Below are 20,817 nucleotides of genomic sequence, written 5' to 3'. Positions count from 1 at the left end.
TGTTCTGAAATTATGCAGTCAGAACTATCTGTTGCCCATGAGATGCTAGCAATTATTGTATTATATATTATTCAGCATTCCCCAGCTAAGTGTAACTTGAACTGTGCTTGTAAAACTCAACCAATTATACAGTAAGTGCCTGTCAGTTGACCATGTCAAAACTGACCATGTCAGTTTTTACGCAGGAAAAAAAGGATTAAAAATTGAGTGCGGAGCAGGCATGGAACTTCAGCTCGAATGAGGATGGGGAGGTAAATCCATGAAAATCTAAGATGAGATAGCAGCATGTAGTTGGTAGCAATGCAATCACACACCCGCTAAGTTCACAGAAAGATCCAAGGAAATAGGGGGAGGAGAAATTGACAGAGATTGGGGGCAGGGGAACAAACACTATTTAAAAATAAAAATAAATTAACACTGTCTCTAAACTAAAAATATGATATCTAAATACTTGGTCATACATATAGTTTTTTTTCAAGAATAAACACTGCTAAGAACAACCTCAGTCATTACTTCAAAAGTATACATGCTCAACACCTGTAGAGCAACCGTGACTTCCTGCTTGTGTGTGCCGAGGGAGAGCCAATAAAGACAGAGCAAAGAAACATGGAATGCCAAAGATAAGGAGAGATAAGATAAATAGAGAAAAAGGACAAATCAAGACAGAAGGGGACAACAAAAGAGGAAGATTTATGGGGAGTTTTTAAGATTCTCCAAGAGGGAGAGGTATGCCCAAGAGGGAGTGTGTGTGTGTGTGTGTAAACAAGGTGTAAGTTGGTGGACTGCAGCAGCAAATAAACATCTCTCAATTCAGTTTTCCTCCTTCAAAATCAGTTTTGAACTCCAAGTCACTGGGTTGACTTTGACTACGTTAACCTGAAGCAGCTAAGTGCATGTCCGGTTACGTGCCACATTCTCCCTGGAGCACAGTGTAATTGATTTTAAAATGAATAAAATCGATCTACAAATCTGGCAGAGTTAGGAACAATTTTGTTAGGATCCAAGTCAATATTTGCCAACAGTGGATGTAATCGCAGCTGATTCACCATCTGGAAATCGCTGTTGATGTATCATGTTTTTCCCTTCATTGTTCTGGTTCACATGATCTGAACCTTATTCTGACTTATGAAAAATTAATGCTGCAAATAAAACAGCACATAGGAAGAACTCGCCACATAGGCAAGATGCCAAAGGACTCCTGGATACTGTGAATCCCATCCCTGTAAGAGCATACCCATTCATGGGCGAGGCAGTATGATGAGCACGATAAAGTAAATAAAAATGGAAAATTAGCAATTCGCACCTCTAAGAGATTTCAATTAGCCAGTGCCTATAATAGTGGCTTAGGACATCCTAATCCATGTTGGAGACTGCAGACTTGCTCACAGCCAGTGAAGTACTTTGTGAAGTCCCTAAGATTAAGTGAAACCCAACACAACAGGAGTAACCAAGGCCCCCCAAACAGAAATTCAATAATTGAGCACCGAATTGATTTTATATATTGGCGTAGATGCTGATTGAGGGATAAGTTTTAGATACATAGACTCAACATGCCTTAATGCCTTCACAGCAATTAGCAACAGGCAGTAAAATAGTGTCTTATCAATGTTATGTACATCCTACCAGCACATAAAAAATGCATCTCACATAGGGAGATGAATGCGTACTGCAGACTGCCCAACTGCAACAGTTACAATAATACTAACACACACACACACGCACGCATACACAAATACTTCTCCAACCCCACACTGTCCAGAGGCTGTTTGCAGGTGCTTCCACATTCTTTATCCATATCGTGGGACCAGGATATGTGACTAAGACAGAGGTCTGCTACAAGTACTGACTGCAGTAAACTTGACAGTCACCCTCAGCTAACATGAACTATAACAGCAGAAGCTAGAGGTCAAAACTTATGACTGAAGGAACTCAGCTATTTTACCAAATTAATCATGGCAGAACATTTTGAAGAGTTCTACAAAGTTTCTTATTGCAACTTCTAATGACTTATATTGACATCAAGCTGACATTGCCAGCATCAATCTGCCTTCTACTCCCAAAAAGTTGAAAAGTTTCTATAAACACTGAAATCAGATGCAACATCTTGAGCAGAGTTAAAAAATTCACTCTCCCCCCCACTCCCTCCCTCCCCAAGGCAGAAGACCATTCTTATAGATGATAAGAACAAGTCATACCCCAATTCCCATTTTTGTCAGATATCCTGAGGTCAAGATCAGGATTTTTGACCTTGGCTGTAGGAAAGCCAAGGTGGACAAGTTCCTGCTATGTGACCACATAGTGTCCGATGAATTTGAGCAGTTCTCCTCTGAAGGTCTGGAAGCTGCTCATTTCTGCGCCAACAAGTACATGTGTGAAGACCCTTGACAAAGATGGGTGCCACATCCGAATGCACCCGCACCCTTTCTATGTCACCTGCATCAACAAGATGTTGTTGTGTACCAGCGCTGATTGGTACAGACTGGTGTGCGTGGGGCCTCTGACAATCCCCAGTGCCTGCGTAAACATCAACCAGGTCATTATGTCCATGCACATCAAGACGCAGAATAAGTCCTACATGAATGAAGCCCTCCATCGGGCAAAGTTCAAGTTCCCAGGTGGCAGAGGGTCCACATCTCCAAGAAGGCTCGGGTCGGGGTGGAGAGTTAGAAGCGCTTTTCTTCTTCTAACTCCTTCAGAGCAACTATCAGGATAAAACTGGCCGAACTATCTGAAGTTAGTGACTTAAATCTTTTCTGTCGGACGGTTCTCAGCCCAATGCAATCATCCAAGGGAAGTTAGCACTTCTGGGCAAGATTCGAATAACCCTTACATGAGAATTTCCTAGAGAGATTCTCCAGCACATCATTGGGGTACCCCCAAATGCAACACTGGGGAACCAGGAAGTTATGGGTCAATAAAAGCGATACAATTGCCAAAAAAAGGGAGAGATTAGGCGATTTTTTTAAAACACAGACAGCGGGATGTCAGGATAGAATGCCTGACCAGACACAGCAATAGAAGAAACATCTATAGGTGTTCAAAAGGGAAGCATATAAATATGTGAAATATTTGAAAAAGAAAACCATTTGCAAGAGCAGGGGTTATGGAATTAAGTGATTAGCCCTTTCAGATATGTGATGTGCTAAATGTCTTGGTTCCAATTTACATAAATTTGATTCTTGAATAACATTGGAAGCACGGTAAGTTCTTTGTGCAGCATGAGCACAGACAATACATTTCGGGTTATTTAATCCTGCGGGGAATCATGGGCAACCCTATACACATCGAGTCATTCAATAAAAGCAAAATACTATGGATTCTGGAAAACTGAAATTAAAGTACAGAATACAAGAAATACTTAGCTGATCTGGCAGCATCCATGCAGAGAAAAACAAGAGTTACCATTTTGAATGACGAAAGGTCATGGACCTGAAATGTTAATGTTCTTTCTCTCTCCACAGATGCTGCCAGGCCATCTGCGTATACTAGCATTTTCTGTTTTTTAATCTCTAAGCTTGCCCTTTCCCTGGAGCTGGAGGGCACCAGACAGGAAAGGAATTTTTCAGTTTTGTCCACTTTTATACTCCAACTTCTAATCTTCTTACCACCACAGATTGAGCACTGAATTGGAGTTCTGTGGGCATAGCATTTAGCATCCAATCCGTGTATTATTCTACTGTAATAGGTAAACCCAACCACTAACCTGACACTCATTAGGTTATAGAAACAGAACTAGTCATTCAGACACTTGAACTAGCACAGAGATTTTGTTCAGCACTCACTCGCTTTTCAATCCCTGATCTGTGGCGAATCTCGGTCAAGGTATATATGCAACGGAGCTATATAAATAGCCTCAACACTCATGAACTGACAGGAAATGGGGAGGTAAAAAAAAATCAGAAGACAAAGGATGAGTCGGAGAGAAGTGCAAGAGCATCTTTTACAGTGTCCTGGTTTTAGATAGATCAGTAAGGTTAGTGCAGTCTGACATGACTCCAAATACTCAACATTTCCAATAAAAATGACTCATTTTAATAAACAGTAAGGCAGTTTCATTCTATCACTGTGTAAAGCTGACACTGATAAGTACACAGTCAGCGAAACAATGTAATTTGTCAAAGGTCAGAACCAGGGATGATGGGGGAATAAGTTATTTCAGCTTTTTTGGAAATCTAGAGAGGAGCATTCCTGCCAGTGTCCTGCTAAAAATACACAAACATTAAGTGAACTGCTGACAGACACCCAGAGTGAAGATCTGCAGTTCTTTTCATAAACAATAAATCCAGAAGAGAGCAGCTGATAGATTACAAATCTCTTGCAGCCTCCTGTTAATTTTCAGCACTTTGAACTCAATTTTCACCCTCCAGTGAGCTACGTACATAGAAAAGTTACAAGCAAATTGACCATTTGCCTATTCTGTCCATATCAACATTTACCCCAATTCTAATCACATTTGCCCCCTCTATTCTTCAGATTCTTTCATGCACTTTTCCCTTTATCTATGTAATCTTGAATGTTAACAGAAGCTGCCTCAACCATGAAACCTGGAAGTAAATGTCACACAAACTGTTGTGTGGAATATCCTCTATCCTGTCAAATCTCTTGCATTCAATCTTGCACCTAAAAACCTGTTCTGCTTCTATCAAAAATGGTTCATGCATTCACAATTTTATGCACCTTCTATGAATCAACTTCTAATATGCATTGTTATAACGTAAAATGGTCACAATTTTTCAGTTAGCACTGCTGCTTCTCAGTGCCAGAGACCCAGGTTTGATTCCGGCCTGGGGTGAGTCTGTGGAGTTTGTACGTTCTCCTTGTGTCTGCATGGGTTTTTGGGTGCTCTGCTTTCCTCCCACAATCCATAGATGTGCAGGTTAGGTGGATTGGTCATGCTGAATTGTCCCTCAGCATCCCAACACATACAGGTTAGATGGATCAGCCACGGTAAATTTGCAGAATTACGGGGACAGGGCAGCAGGGAGCTGGGCTTGGGTAAGATGCCCTTTTGGAGAATCGGTGCAGACTTGATGAGCCGAATTGCTCCCATCTTCACTACAGGTTCTATTTTCTATGGCTCTATTTTCATTACAATGAATCTTCCACAACACCTCGTCTAAAATGAGCCCAACACTAAATAAAATTAATTAACTGAGTTCTTCTATTGGCTCAATTATATTCTATAACTCATGATAAACTTCAAAATTAACTAGTGTTTTTGTGACCTTATCAACCGGAAGTGCTGTTTTCAACATCTTATGAACTTGTATCCCAAATCCCTCAGCGCTTCAAGCCTACATCCATTCTGATAGTAATTACTGTTTTTCTAAAATAAACTTACTGACATACTGGGCAGCATGGTGGCACAGTGGTTAGCACTACTGCCTCACAGCACCAGGGACCCGGGGTCCATCCCTGGCTTGGAGCACTGTCTGTGTGCAGTTTGCACATTCTCCCCGTGTCTATATGGGTTTCCTTCAGGTACTCCGGCTTCCTCCCACAGTCCAAAAATTGCAGGTTAGGTGGACTGCCATGCTAAATTGCCCTTTAGTGTCAAGGGGACTAGCTAAGGTAAACACTTGGGGTTATGAGGATAGGGCCTGGATGAGATTGTGGTCGGCGCAGACTCGATGGGCTGAATGGCTTCCTTCTGCGCTGTAGGATTCTATGATTCTATCTCCGTCAGTTTCTTTTGCGCTCTAACAAATTCGGCATATCTACTATTTGGTATCACCTGTAAATTTTGACATCACTCATTCGAGGGCTATAAACAAACCACAGTGAACATAACTGATTTCTGTGAACATCGCTAAATGCTTCTAACCACATTGAAAAATTACCTTTAATCCCTCTCTACTTTCTTCATTCTAGCTTCAACCCAATTTTCCATTGGCTTCCAAATTCCATTCCTCTCAATCCTTGATAATTGCCTCCCACCGGACACCTTATTAAAAGCTTTCTTAAATAACACATACCCAACATGATTGCATCTCCTATCTCTCATAACTACCACTTCCTTGAACAATTCTATAAGGTTTCTTGAACACAAGAGTCCCTTTTGAAATTGTGATGACAATCGGTGACACAATGGCATAGTGGTTAGCATTGCTGTCTCACAGTGCCAGGGATCTGGGTTCAATTCCCAGCTTGGGTCACTGTCTGAGTGGAGTCTGCACATTTTCCCCGTTCTGCGTGGGTTTCCTCCAGGGGCTCCGGTTTCCTCCCACAGACCGAAAGATGTGCTGGTTAAGTGCACTGTCATATTAGATCCTTCCTCAGTGTACCCGAACAGGCGCCAGGGTGCGCCAACTCAGGGATTTTCACAATAACTTTACTGCAGTGTTAATGTAAGCCTCCTTGCAAGATTAATAACTAAAGTTTAAACTTAATTTACTTCTATTATCGCTTTTTCTAGAAGCATAACTATTCCATATTTAGAGACTCTTAAAAATTTCCATGACCACAAATGGTAAACTAACTGACCCAAATGATGTGAATTATCTATGTCTTCTTTTCTATAAATGGATATTACACTGACCACACAGCAGTGCTGCAGAACACATTCACATGGCACAAGCCTAAAATATAATTGCTAGGGCCTTTGCTGTTTCTTCCCCCTGTGTGCTAGGATGTATCCTGTCAGGCACATGGTATTCCTTTGGCCTAACCAATTTATCTGAAAATTTCCTTTTATCAATCATAACATTGGCTCACCTCACTATCAACTTGTTTTGCATTTCGTTTGCTCTTGCAACATCACTTGCTTGACCAAAGCCAAGTACTTACTCCATTTCTTAATGATTAGCAGATTGACAAAACTCACCTTACTCGAACAACTCCCTTGTTACCAATATGCTTGTAAAATGCTATGCTGTTCCTTTTGATGAGTTTGAATTATTTCCCTCAGTAAATCAGTAACTCTTTCACACCAGAGTTAAAAGCCGTGGATCCATGCTTCTCTGCTCATTGGCAGGTGAATGATAAAGTTCCCATATCAACAATATCCGAGGATTCTGATATACACTCCTCCCTCCAACAGGATTGATCAAGAGAAACTATTTTCCCTGGTGACAGAAATCCAGAACACGAGCGCACAATCTTAAAGTTAGCTTTGCCATTTAGATCACTTTTTCGCACAAAGATAGTCAAAATTTGGAACTATTTCTTCCAAAAAGGTTACGGATGCTGGGTCAATTAAAATTTTAAGACCAAGTCTGATATATTTTTATTAAGTATGGTATTAAACAAGATGGATCAAAGACAAATAAATAGAATTGATTTTGAGAGTAGTCATGATCTAACTTTGGCAGAACCAGTTCTAGGGGTTAAATGATTTACTCTTGTTCCTACATTCTCAACAAAACACAGATTAAAAACAAATCAGTTATTCATCTCAGTGCTGTCTGTAGAACATTTGTGACCCAGAATGACTGCTGCATTTGTCAATCAAAAATAATCTATTAAAACTCTCAGCCCACCAAGTCCATGCAAGTCTCTGTAGAGAGGTCAGTCAATCCCATTCCCCTCACTTACCCCTTCATCTGTAATATTTCCCTACAATTTTCTTTAGAAATCAATAATTGCTTCTGCTCTCACACCTTTGTAAGAAGCAAGGCCCTTCAGTTCATGCCTGTGTAAAATACTTTTCCTCATTTCCCTGTACCTCGTGCCCAAAACCTTAAATTTGAGGTCCCTAAACCAACAACTGGCATACCAAAACATGCCATTTTGTATACATTTAACCAAATTGCCAACAACCTTCTTTGTTCCAGGAGAACAACTGCAGCTTCTCCATTTTCTAAAACATTCAGCACTCCAATTCCTTTTTCCATAACAGACTGAAACAGATATGTAAAGCAGGCAATGAGAGACAAAAAGTACTGAGATATAATATATTTTTGTATACAGGTACATTCAAGTTGTTTTCTCTTTCAACCTTCATTAGTGTTCAAGACTGACTCTGCCAAAGACATTTCATATAGCGCATAATAACTCAGAAGATATCTTATTGATGCTAATAAATTTGCATCCACTAATGTATCCATTAACTTCCAGACGATCCTCTTATCATTAAGCAACTGGCAATCAACAGTCAGGTTCAGAGTCAATTACAAGTCCAGCTTATTGCCTGCCATTGACTTCTTGCTGAATAGCAATGAAGGAAACCCTTCAGTCCCTTCTCCAGTGGCCATTCACACAAGACTTGGCTCTGTCTTTGCACTGAATCACACTTGTGCACCATTCTGTCCTCATCTAATACTTGCTCAAAGATAAATGTAAATGACAGGGATCACTTGTTCTAAATACGTTTCAGGGTACTTGTTTCCACTGCTAAATCTGGGAGTTTGTTCTGTGATTTGATCAGAAATTTGCCTTTTGCTCGTTTAAATCCATTTCCATTGCAATACAATCAGTCATTTTGAACTAATTTTCCATATTTCTTTACCCATGAAGGCAAAAATGCCCAAGTCTTTCCTCTGAAACTATGGATTAGACTGATAATCCTTTTGCACACTGGCCCCAGAGCTAGAATGCTAGCCAAACCATGACAAGTGTTCATAATATGGTCTTGTACAGTTTTTAGCACAACTTCCAACAAGTTTTCATTTACATAGCATATTAGCATAGTAAAATCTCCCAAGGTTTTCACAGGAGTGTTGCCAAACAAAATTTCATACCGAGCTACAAAGAAAAAGGCAGCCTTTGTAATAGTATGGACATGAGGTCAAAAGCTCATCTTGGGGTCAAATTTGACACTGACATTGCAGACTAGTTCAGCCTCAGCTGCCAGAGAGATGGAATCTATGGCTGGGGAACAAGTTTGTGATGGATGTAAAGACAATGGCTTCAGTCTTCCTAAAACTCAGGACAGGAAATTTCTGCTCATCGATTACTGGATGTTGAACAAGCAGTCTGACAAGTGAGAAATAATGGAGGGATTGAGAAAGGTGATGGTGAAGCAGGGTGATGTCATCTGTACTGGCAAAGGTGCAATCTTTTACAAAAGACGATAAACTGAGACCAGGAGGTGAGACAAGTATTAATGGTCACATGGCACAATTCAAATGGAGCTGTCCTGGCCAACATTCTTCCTTTACCATGAGGTCTCCAAACCACTGATTGTCTGCTTATCCAATACGGAGGTAAACTCTTTCTCCATAATGCACATTAATACTATGGTCCAGGAATCGAAGTTGTGCAAGGTGACAGAACCAAGGCTTGGGACATTTATAAGTTTAAGCAGATAAAAACATGACAAGCATCCCTACTTATCCATCTGAAGTGCATTGACTTATAAAATAATGTACAAGGAAATAAATGGATTGTAGTAGAATGCAAGCACACAAATACTCCCAACACCCACCACCTCACATTTAACTTTCAAGGTTATATCCAATGACAGGTTCACAGGTGCACGTTTTCATGAATTTCTGCAAGGTCAATTCTACTTCAGAGCGAGGCAGATGGAGGGAACCTGTGCACAATGATTTTAAAGGGAACAGCAAAAGTTTGCCTTCCAAAAAGTTAAGATCCATCATTATTTTGTTGCCAGTTAAACAGCTATTCGCTCAAAATATTTTGACTTAATGCTGAACCACAAGTTTCCTTTTTGTACCCTATATAGCAGCAGTTTCTTGCACGTCACTGTGACTTTGCAACATTGACAAATTTCTGATGGGAAATTTGGGTCGAGACATATTTTGAGTTTTGTTTTAAACCTAGAGAGTGGCTAGCTTTCTTAGCAAAAAGGGAATATTTTATATTGCCTGACAACTGTTTTAAACATCCTGATGGGTTTCATATAAATCACTTTTAAGTAAAGCAACTGTTTTCATGTAGGTAAACAAAGCAGCCAATGTGCACTTAGCACCAAGTGTAATGAGATGAATAACCCATTAATATGGTGTTGGTTGATGAATGAATGTTGGCCAAGAAACCAGGAGAACTCGCAAATAGTCACAGGATATCTTTAGCATCCATTTGGATGGTGCTTCTGAATCTCATCTAAAGGCAGTACTCCTACGTTGCAGCTCTCCTGCAGTACCCAACTGGCGTCAGCCTGAATCACATGTTCAATCTGGGCTCCAATCGACAACGATTTAAACTGGAGACAAGCACACTACCAACTGCACTCATGTGAACCAAACACACTCGTATAATAAAAACTATTTCAACAATAATGTACAGTCTGCTGCTACAATCAGAAACATACGAAGCTTCAACTTTAGGTGTTCCTTATGCTTTCATGGGGCGTGGGCAGTGCTGACAAGGCCAGCATTGGTTGTCCATCCCTAATTGATCTTGAACTTTGTGGCTTGCTCGGCCATTTCAGACCTATATCGCTGTGGGTCTGAAATCACATGTAGGCCAGACCAAGGAAGAATGGCAGGCTTCCTTCCCAAATGGACATTAGCAAACCAGATGATCAATGATGGCTGTCATGGTCACCATTACTAGCTTTACATTCCAGATATTAATGGAATTCAAATTCCACCAGCTGCCATAGTAGGATTTGAACCCATGTCTCCACAACATTATCCTGGCCTTCTGGATTACTGATCCAGTGACATTACCACTACACCACTTTCTTCCAGGTCCTGCTGCACCAGAAATCCACTTTCTTGCGGGACTTGCAAGCTGGTCCATCAAATGCACATAAAAACAGTTCAGTGCGTCCAGCATCAACTTGAGGTGTTCAGCTCCTTCCTGGATGCTTTTCCTCCACTTCAGGTGGTCCTGGGCACAGTGAGACTTTTCCAAACAGGCAATTATAATCAGTGCCATGCCTTACACATGCATAAAAAGATAATAATCTACATTACTATCTGACATTCTATGGGAAAGAGCAATGTGTAGAAATATTTTAATAATAGATACATCTCAGTTTATGTAATTTCAAAAATTACTTGCACTTTAAATTGAGGGCATGCTGCATAAAATTGGCTTGTATTCCCTTGAGCGTAGAAGATAAACTGGTTATTTAATTGAGGTGTTTAAAATTATTAAAAGAATTTGACAGGCAAGATAGAAACTACTTCCCCTGGTGAGGGGAACAAGAACAAAGGAGCAAAATCATAAAATTAGAGGCAGGTTACTCAGGACTGGCATCAGAAAGAACTTTACCAAATGAGTAGTGGAAATCTGAATCTCTCTAACCTAACAGGGGAGGCTAGGTCAGATGAAAACTGATAGTAATTTTTGTTAGCAAGCATAGTAACTTTTCCAAAACCAAGCCAGGTACATGGAGTTAAAATTGACGACTTGCTAACCAGGTAGAGGAGCACTTTGAAGACCTCATAACAGAGACTTTGTCTTCAACCCTAGTGTCCTCGACTCCATCCCTCAGCATAACCCCAAACTGACATGAGGTAGAAAAGGCCATCCGACAGCTAAACAACAAGGCACCAGGAGCAGACAGAATCCCCACTGAAGCACTAAAAATTGGCAGAGAAGCATTCTTGGTGCAAATACATAACCTCATTGGAAGGAGAACATGTCAGAAAATCTCAGACACTATAATCGTGATCATCTTCAAGAAAGATGACAGGTTCAACTGCTGTAACAACAGAGGTATTTCCCTGTTCTCGGCCACAGGGAAGGTCCTCCTTAATCACTTCTCCCTGTGGTTGAAGGGCTCCTCCCAGAGGAGCATATTCTGCCCACTAAGGGACACAATGGACATGATCTTCACCATGCAATAAAGGCACACCGCCAGTGTTCTCAGTTAGACCAATATCCCAAGCATTGACCATATTCAAGTAGCTTCGCTGGATGGACCATATTGGCCACATCATCCACATCCTGACATAAGACTCCCTAATGAAGTTTTGACACAGCAGGTGAGCCCCAGGAGTGCAAAGGAAATGCTTCAAGGACACCCTCAAGGTTCCTTGAAGAAGTCTTAGCAGTGTTGAAGAGCAGAAGGATCTTGGGGTCCGGGTCCACAGGACTCTTAAGTCGGCCTCGCAGGTGGAGGATGCGGTCAAGAAGGCGTATGGTGTTCTGGCCTTCATTAATCGAGGGATTGAGTTTAGGAGTCGGGAGGTAATGCTGCAACTTTATAAGTCCCTTGTCAGACCCGGGAGTACTGTGCGCAGTTCTGGTCGCCTCACTATAGGAAGGACGTGGAAGCTATTGAAAGGGTGCAGAGGAGATTTACAAGGATGTTGCCTGGATTGGGAGGCATGCCTTATGAAGATAGGTTGAGGGAGCTGGGACTCTTCTCCCTGGAGAGGCATAGGTTGAGAGGCGACCTGATAGAGGTTTATAAAATGTTGAGAGGGATAGATAGGGTGGATTCTCAGAGGCTATTTCCCCGGGTTGAAATGGTCGCTACGAGAGGACACAGATTTAAGGTGCAGGGAAGCAAGTACAGAGGTGATGTTAGGGGTAAGTTTTTCACTCAGAGGATGGTGAGTGAATGGAATCAGCTGCCGTCAGTGGTGGTGGAGGCGAACTCGCTGGGGTCTTTTAAAAGACTTCTGGATGAGTATATGGGATTTAATGGGATTGGGGGTTATAGATAGGTCTATGGATTGGTAGGTATTGATGTGATCAGTGCAACTTGTGGGCCGAAGGGCCTGTTTGTGCTGTAATGTTCTATGTTCTAAGTGCAAAATACTCACCAACACCTGGTAATTTCTCACCCAAGGCCACATCCAGGAAAGAACTAAACACCTTGAGTTTCAGTGCCAAGAGCATGCTGAAGCAAGTTGTTGACAGGGAAAGAAGCATGTGGCAACCTGGGCACCCCATCCACCCACTCCTTCAACCAGTCTGCCCCACCTGTGTCACAGAATGTAGGTTGCACATTGGACTCCTCAGTCACCTGAGAATTCCTTTTTGGTGTGGAAGGAAGTCATGCTCAACTGCCTTAGAAGAGTAGAAGATAATGAATGATAGGTAAGTCATTTAGGACTGAGATGAAGAAGGATTTCTTCACTCAGAGAATAGTAAATATTTGAAATTTTCTGTCCCAGAAGCTGTGGAGGCTCAGTCATTGAGTGCATTCAAGAGTTTGACAGACTTCTAGATATTAAAGATGTCATGGGATATGGAGATAGTGCAAGAAAATAGCACTGAGGTAAAAGATCAACCATAATCTAATTGAATGGCTGAACAGGCTTGAGAAGGCAAATGACCTACTTCTATTTCTATGTACTGAAACAACACAGACACCCACTTAGAGGAGGGAGAGAACAGGCTCCACAAGAAAGAATGCTGAAAACACACCACTGAAAAATGATGGTTGCTTGAAAAAGACTTGTTTGTATCAAAGCTCCAAAAGTTTAGATTGAACATGCATCAAGTTACACAGTAAATTTAACAAGAGAAGGGAAGGGCTGCTTCAAATATTAATTGCACATTCAGAGGTGCAGTTAATGATGCTGTTTTGCAACATGTGTCAATAGTTTTTATTCTAGTGGAGGCTACAGTTCCTGTGAATTAACTTGGGAAGAATACACATTTTCAACCCTAAACTGCATTATAATTCGTGTTTCAGCATAGAACTGTCCTCAATACTTCAACTACCTATAACTCAGCCCTCAAATTCTCTATCCTTGACTCCAGCTTCTTTTTCAACCATTGCAGCTTTGCCCCCATGACTAGTGCCTGCACTTTGTCACCTAGGTGCCATGCCCTCTCTGTTAATCACTTCTTTGAATTCTCCTTCTGCTTTTAGGCGTTTAGAGTAGCTAAGAGTAGTGGGCGAGAAGAGGATTGGGAGAGGTTTAAATGTCAACAAAGATTGACAAAGAAGTTGATAAAGAAGGGTAGGAGAAACTATGAAGCTGGGCTAGCGCCTAATATAAAAAAGGATAGCAAGAGTTTTTATAAATATATAAAAAGGAAGAGGCTGGCTAGGGTGAACGTTGGACCCTTAGAGGATGAGAGGGGGGACTTAGTGGTAGGGGATGGGGAAATGGCTGAGGTCTTGAATAACTTTTTTGTTTCGGTCTTCACGGAGGAAGACGTGAATAATTTGCCGGGTGTTAGCAATGGAAAGGTGGTAGGACTGGAGGGTCTCAATGACATTATTGTTACTAGAGAGACAGTGCTCGACAGACTGGTGGGACTGATTGTGGACAAGTCCCCAGGACCGGATGGAATGCATCCAAGGGTTCTGAAAGAAATGGCGGAGGTGATAATGGATGCCTTGGTGGTTATTTTCCAAATGTCGCTGGATTCCGGGGAAGTGCCGGAAGATTAGAAAGTGGCTAATGTTACACCGTTGTTTAAGAAGGGTGCCAGGCAAAAGGCAGGGAATTATAGGCCGGTTAGTTTAACGTCTGTTGTAGGTAAAATGTTAGAATCCGTCATCAAAGAGGAAATAGCGAGGCATCTTGAGGGGAATTGTTTGATAGAGCAGACGCAGCACGGTTTCGTTAAGGGGAAGTCGTGTCTGACAAATTTATTGGAGTTCTATGAGGATGTGTCTAGGGCGGTGGATAGAGGAGAGCCGGTGGATGTGGTCTTTCTTGATTTTCAGAAGGCGTTTGACAAGGTACCTCACAAGAGGTTATTGCAGAAGGTAAGGGGGCATGGAGTTGAGGGTAGGGTGTCAGCATGGATAGAGGATTGGTTGTCAAATAGGAGGCAGAGAGTGGGGGTTAATGCGTGCTATTCGGATTGGCGGTTGGTGGCTAGTGGAGTGCCCCAGGGGTCGGTGCTGGGGCCTCAGCTATTTACCATTTATATAGATGATCTGGAGGAGGGAACTGAGTGTATGGTGTCGAAATTTGCTGATGACACCAAGATTGGTGGAACGGCAAATTGCGCGGAGGGTGTGGAGAGTCTGCAGAAGGATCTAGATAGGCTGGGCGAATGGGCCAGGAAATGGCAAATGGAATTTAATGTTGGCAAGTGCGAGGTGGTCCACTTTGGTAGGAATAATGGTAGGAAAGACTATTACCTATGTGGCGAAAAACTGCAGCAGGCGACAGTGCAGAGGGACCTCGGGGTCTTTGTGCATGAGGCGCAAAAACCCAGCCTGCAGGTGCAGCAGGTGGTCAGGAAGGCGAATGGGATGCTGGCCTTCATAGCGAGGGGGATCGAATATAAAAGTAGGGAGGTCTTGCTGCGGCTGTATAGGGCATTGGTGAGGCCGCAGCTGGAGTACTGTATGCAGTTTTGGTCGCCGTACTTAGGCAAGAATATTTTGGCCTTGGAGGGAGTGCAGAGGAGGTTTACTAGGCTGATACTGGAGTTGAGGGGCTTGAGCTATGAGGAGAGGCTAAAGAAACTAGGCTTGTACTCGTTAGAGTTTAGAAGAATGAGGGGAGATCTCATTGAGACATATAAGATGATGAATGGGATGGATAGGATAGAGGTGGAGAGACTCTTCCCGCTCAGAAAGGACAGTAGGACTAGGGGGCACAGCCTCAAGATAAAGGGGGGGTGCGGTTTAGAACGGAGTTGAGGAGGAACTTCTTCACTCAAAGGGTGGTGAATCTCTGGAATTCTCTGCCCGTTGAGGTGGTGGAGGCTGCCTCGCTAAATATTTTTAAGACGCGGGTTGATGGGTTTTTGATAAGCGAGGGGATTAAGGGTTATGGGGAGAGGGCAGGAATGTGGAACTGAGCAGCGACAGATCAGCCATGATCTTATTGAATGGCGGAGCAGGCTCGAAGGGCTAGATGGCCTACTCCTGCTCCTATTTCTTATGTTCTTTTGTTCCCCATCTCTTCCCCTTCCAATAATTTGCCTATATTTTTGCATCTACGTACCCACTTTAGATAACATCAACCTAGATAACATCAAACAGGAATGTTTATTTTGTCAGCTGAAACCTAACATAAAAGCAAAATAACACTAATAGAGAAATTAATAACACTAAAGAGCGACAAAATCCCCAGGACCAAATGGTTTCCATTGCAAAATTTTACAAGGTGAGAACACTGCAGATGTCCTGACTATATCTTCCAACATTCTTTCCAAGCAGTAACTGTTCCCTTAAATTGGAAAACTGTGCATGCCATTATGCTAGTTAATAAAGGTGACAGAGGGAAACCAAGGAATTATAGACTAGTTAGCCTAACATCTGTTGTCAGGAAATTATTCGAGTCTATATTTAAAGGCGAGGTAACTGAACATCTTGAAAATCTTCAGCTCATCAGAGAGCCAGCATGGAATTGCTAAGAGTAAGTCATGTCTGGCAAACATGAATTTTAAGACAAGGTGGTTAAAGTTGTAGACAGGAGAATGTCTATATGGATATTTTTATCTAGATTTCCAGAAAGCATTTGATCAAGTCACTCATAACAGACAATAAGCTAAATTTGAAGCTCATGGAGTTGAATACAAATTATTGAAATTTGGCAGAGCGGAAGGAGATAGAGATGAAGGGTAATTGGCAGGTACTCTAATTAGCAGGATGTGAGTAGCAGTGGCCCAGAAAAATTTGTGTTGGAGCTGCAACTATTTACTATATAAATGACTGAGAGGATGGCTGGAAAGCCACACCAAAATTTACCAATGATACAAAGATAGGCTGCATTGTGCAGATGAGAGTGTAAAATTACAAAGAAACATTGATAGATTAAGAGATTGAGTAAAACTGTGGCAACTGGATTTCAAGGTAGGCCAATATGCAATCAATCACTCTGAACCTAAAAGGGTGGAACAGTACAGGTACTTTCAAAATGATGAAAAGCTGGGAACAATGAAGGTCCAAAGAAACATCAGGTCCAAGGGAACACAGGTCATTAAAATCTCAGGTACAGAAAATCATCCAAAAGGCTAATGGAATGTTTGACTTTTCTCTAGAGAGCAGGAATAAAAGGGGATAGAAGTCATGCCTCAGTTATGCAAGTTCTTGGTCAGGCCAAACCTGGAGTACTTTGCGCAGTTCTGGGTACCAAATCTTGAAAGGATTTGAAGTAAGTGTAGCACAGTTTTACCCAAGTATGGAGAATACACAATTGCCTGTTGGATTCTCTGGAATTCAAAAAGATCATAGTGGGTGGAATTTGATCAAAGATTCCAAGATATCAAGGAGAATAAACAGAGTAGATTTGGAGTGAATATTTGGGACTTGGGGCACAATGAACAAAAATAGAGCCAGACTTTTCAGGAGTGAAATCAATCAACACTCCTCATGCAAAGGATGGTAGAGGTTTGACAGTGTCTCCTGCAAACGGCAACTGATGATAGATCAATAAACAGAGATTGCATTTTGTCAACCAAAAGAATCAAGGGATATGGGACAAAGGTGCGTCTACGGAGTCAGGTTGTGATCAGCCATAATTTCAATGAATAAAAGAACAGACTTGAGAGGTTAAATGGTCAACTCCTTTTCCTATAAAACCTTAAGCATAACTTAATCTGACAATATTTTTCCTACCAGTCCAGTCCAAGCAATCACTCACTTTCCGACCTTCATAAACTCCAACTCACTGAAAAGCCTACTATCCAGTCCTGCCACAATTCATGCCCACACATCACCAAAATTCAATGGATCTATCTCTAAATTGTCAAATTCAGTCCCAACTGAAGAGTCAGAAGTTTTCAGTGCTCATGTAGTTATGAAATAGGTCACAGTTTAAAAATAAGGTGTCTCCCATTTAAGAAAGAAACAGAAGAACTCTTTTCTCTCAGTGGTTTGGAAATGTTTGGAACCCTCTGCCCCAGAGAGAGGGGGAGGCAGGGTTCATCGAATATTTTAAAGATAGATGTTAATTGACTCGCTAGTTAGTCAAGACGCTAAGGTTTTCAGGAGTAGGTGGGAATGTGGAGTTGAGGCCACAATCAGATCAGTATGATCTCACTGAATGGCGGAGTAAGCTGTTTAGGGTGTAAAAGTAGCATCTCTAGACTAACAATCCAATCTACACAACATGCAATTGTGTTTGATAAATCCAATAATTTGTGGGCTGGCAAAGTAATTATCATGAAACACAGGAATATCATGAAAACCCAACTAGCTGACTCATGTCCTTCAAGAAAGGGAAGATGCCCCAATCGCAAACAAGTGACACCAGTTTAAAACTACATATCTTAGTTAAGTGCCTGTTGAAACAACTGTTAGAAAGCAGCCAATATCATATCCAGAGATACATCCTCATGGCTTAAACCCGCTCCTAATTCTGCATTAAACAGCAGTTACAGAATCACTCCTGTAGGAAATGCCAGAATGTTGCAGTAGCAGGTAGTCTTCTGAAGCTGGGCCAAGGCAGGTTGTTGAAGCAGAGCACCATGAGCTTTAATCTACATCTGACTTGGTGTGCAAAAATTCAAAGGCAAGAAAGTTAATCAGAGCACAAAAGCTGCGGTCATTGACTCCCATGTCCTCTGCCAATACAAATTACTGTGTATACATCTCCAACTTCCTTGCTTTGTCTGCTCACCAAGGGCAGTAACCTATCCCAGCAGATGTTCTAGTACACTTTGTAGCTTTTCAACTACACTTTGCTTAAAGTTTTATTTAAACAATGAGGCATCAATTAACAAGAAATCAAAAATTCCAAATCAATTCCCTCGGGGCGAACATTTCTTGATAATTCCACAAGCTCTTCGATGTCAGATGAAAGTACTGTATTTACATGATTTGAATCTACTGCAATAAAGCTGCAGCAGCAACTTCCTCTTTCAACCGCAGTCCAAACGCTACCTTATCACAAACAGCAGCAGCACAGTAACTGCTTCCTTTTCACCCACGCTCCAGAGAGAAGCCACTAACTGAATTAACATGTTGTCAGCTCAGTCCATTTCAGTAGTTTAAGTTACATGGTGCTCACTGCACACCTTCACATAAGCAGCTTGGGCTTAAGATCCAAGTTGATGCAACAATGCAGCAAGAGGTAGTGATGCATTGTCAGGGTTGGCATCTTTTGAATGCAACACAATCTAGATTCAAGATTCCACAACACTGAGAAGGAGAGAGAGAGAGGGGAGCTCTCCTCATGTCCTGGTCAGCACTCCTTCCTCAAAACATAATTAAAATGTAAATTACTCCTTACGCGTGTTGCTCATTGTGAGGCTGTGTTGTTCCACAACAACTATCGCCTACGTAACAAGAGTTGTTACACTACAGGTGAAGCCGTTTTGAGAGCTTTTGATTTAATAAGACAATGCATAAAATGCAAAGATAATAACACCACAATTAATACATTAACCTAAGGGTTACTCAGGTACTCGTAATCCAGAGAGTGTGCATTCAAATCCCACCACTGGCAATTTGAATTCTGTTTTTAAAATCTGCATACAAAGTAAAAGTGACCATGAAGCTGTGGATTATTGTAAAAACTCAGTTGTTCACCAATGCCATGCCCTTTGGAGAAAAAAAATCTGCAGTCTTACGCTGCCTGTCAAACATTTACCAATGAACATGACTGTCAACTGTCCTCAGGTTCATCACTACCTTTATCCTCATTGTAATAACTGGAGGCGACTCAATGTTGCTCCAACAACGAAGGGTTTATTAAACTAATATAAATGGTAAGGGTCTGACAGAAACACTCGCACACGTCTACTCTCTTCTCCCTGGCTCCAACTGAAGGTCTTCCCCGTCCCAGGATGCGCATCCTCACTTCCAATTGCCCCACCTTCCTACACTCCAAAGGGTCTGGCCCAATCACATGGCCATGATGTACAGATGCCGGTCGATATGCGCAATCTTCTTGGAGATCCTCTCCACTTGGATCCGACATCTCCACATCATGACTACTATCGACACTGCAAACTGCCGGATCCAAGTGGAGAGGATCTCCAAGAAGATTGCGCTTATCACGTGGCCCACAAAGGATCATTCCTTAAAGGGGCCATGTTACTACACTCGTTTCCCCCCCAACACCCCACCTTCCCCCCCAACACCCCTCCTTCCCCTCCCCAACTTGAGTTCACCTATGATTGATAACAACAGAGAAACAACATAGACACAATACCACATTAGGGAGACCAAGGCAAAATCCAAGCACAAAGTCAAATGCCCCAAAGACTTCCAGTACTTGTGGAACGCCTCAATCAACACAGGGTCCTTCAGCAAGCAATAAATCCGGTCCAGCTGAACAGAAAGGCAAACTCCTCCTCAGCTGCAGAAGCCAGGGGCTGCCTAGACCTAACAGAGGCTGCAGGTATCTCTGGTTCTCTAGTTGGGACACTTGAGTCCACACCAGGACATGCCAGTTGTCCCCCCCCCGGATCAGGTCCAGTTCTCTTCCTCAAATGATCCACATGTTTTTTCACACAGAAACCTTGTCCTTCCAAAACGTATGCAACAGGTCCCATTCTTTCTAATAATCCTTCCTGACACCCAGGTCAGTCTGCTACCAAAATTTTTCGAAAGCTCTGTCCCTTTTCTTTGAGTCATGCAGATCTGAAAACACCAAATCCAAGTGGGTTCGCAGGCATCATTTCATTAAAAATTCTGTTGGCATAACCCCAGAGTGGCATTTGGCATAGTTTTTTACGATAACAAGAAACTTACCAAATGCAGTCAGTTGTTTTTTTTCATAGAAGCTTTAAATATTTCTATAGCTCACTCTGCTAAGCCATTTGAGGTTGGGTGATGCGGAGTTGAACAAATGTGGCATATCCCATTTGACCTAACAAATTGGCAGAAGTCTTCAACTTTAAGTGAATTTGATTTGATTTATTATTGTCACATAACTTGGAAATATATCCTTTGTAGTCGCTGGATCACAATCCTGGAATTCCCTCCCTAATGGCATTGTGGATCAACCATAAAACACGGACTGCAGTGATTCAAGAAGGCAGCTCACTACCACCTTTTCAACGGCAACTAGGGATTGGCAATAAATGCTGGCCAGCCAGCAATGCCCATGTCCCATGAATGAATATAGAAAAACATGTATTAGG

The 20,817-nt window shown here is 41.9% G+C and overlaps 1 protein-coding gene and 1 pseudogene across 1 annotated transcript in view; one reads left to right on the top strand and one right to left on the bottom strand.

Annotated features, from left to right (window-relative positions):
* The window catches only part of ccdc12 (coiled-coil domain containing 12), a 62,345-nt gene that overhangs the window by 33,996 nt on the left and 7,532 nt on the right, over positions 1-20,817 (bottom strand). The window lies entirely within an intron of this gene.
* Positions 244-2,667, top strand: LOC145346925 (large ribosomal subunit protein uL16-like; annotated as a pseudogene).

The sequence above is a fragment of the Carcharhinus amblyrhynchos genome, chromosome 8 (genome assembly GCF_965287045.1).
Source record: "Carcharhinus amblyrhynchos chromosome 8, sCarAmb.v2.hapA, whole genome shotgun sequence".
Classification (NCBI taxonomy): Eukaryota; Metazoa; Chordata; class Chondrichthyes; order Carcharhiniformes; family Carcharhinidae; genus Carcharhinus; species Carcharhinus amblyrhynchos.
Note: the sequence above shows the minus strand (reverse complement) of the source record. Positions and strands in the feature narration are given on the sequence as shown.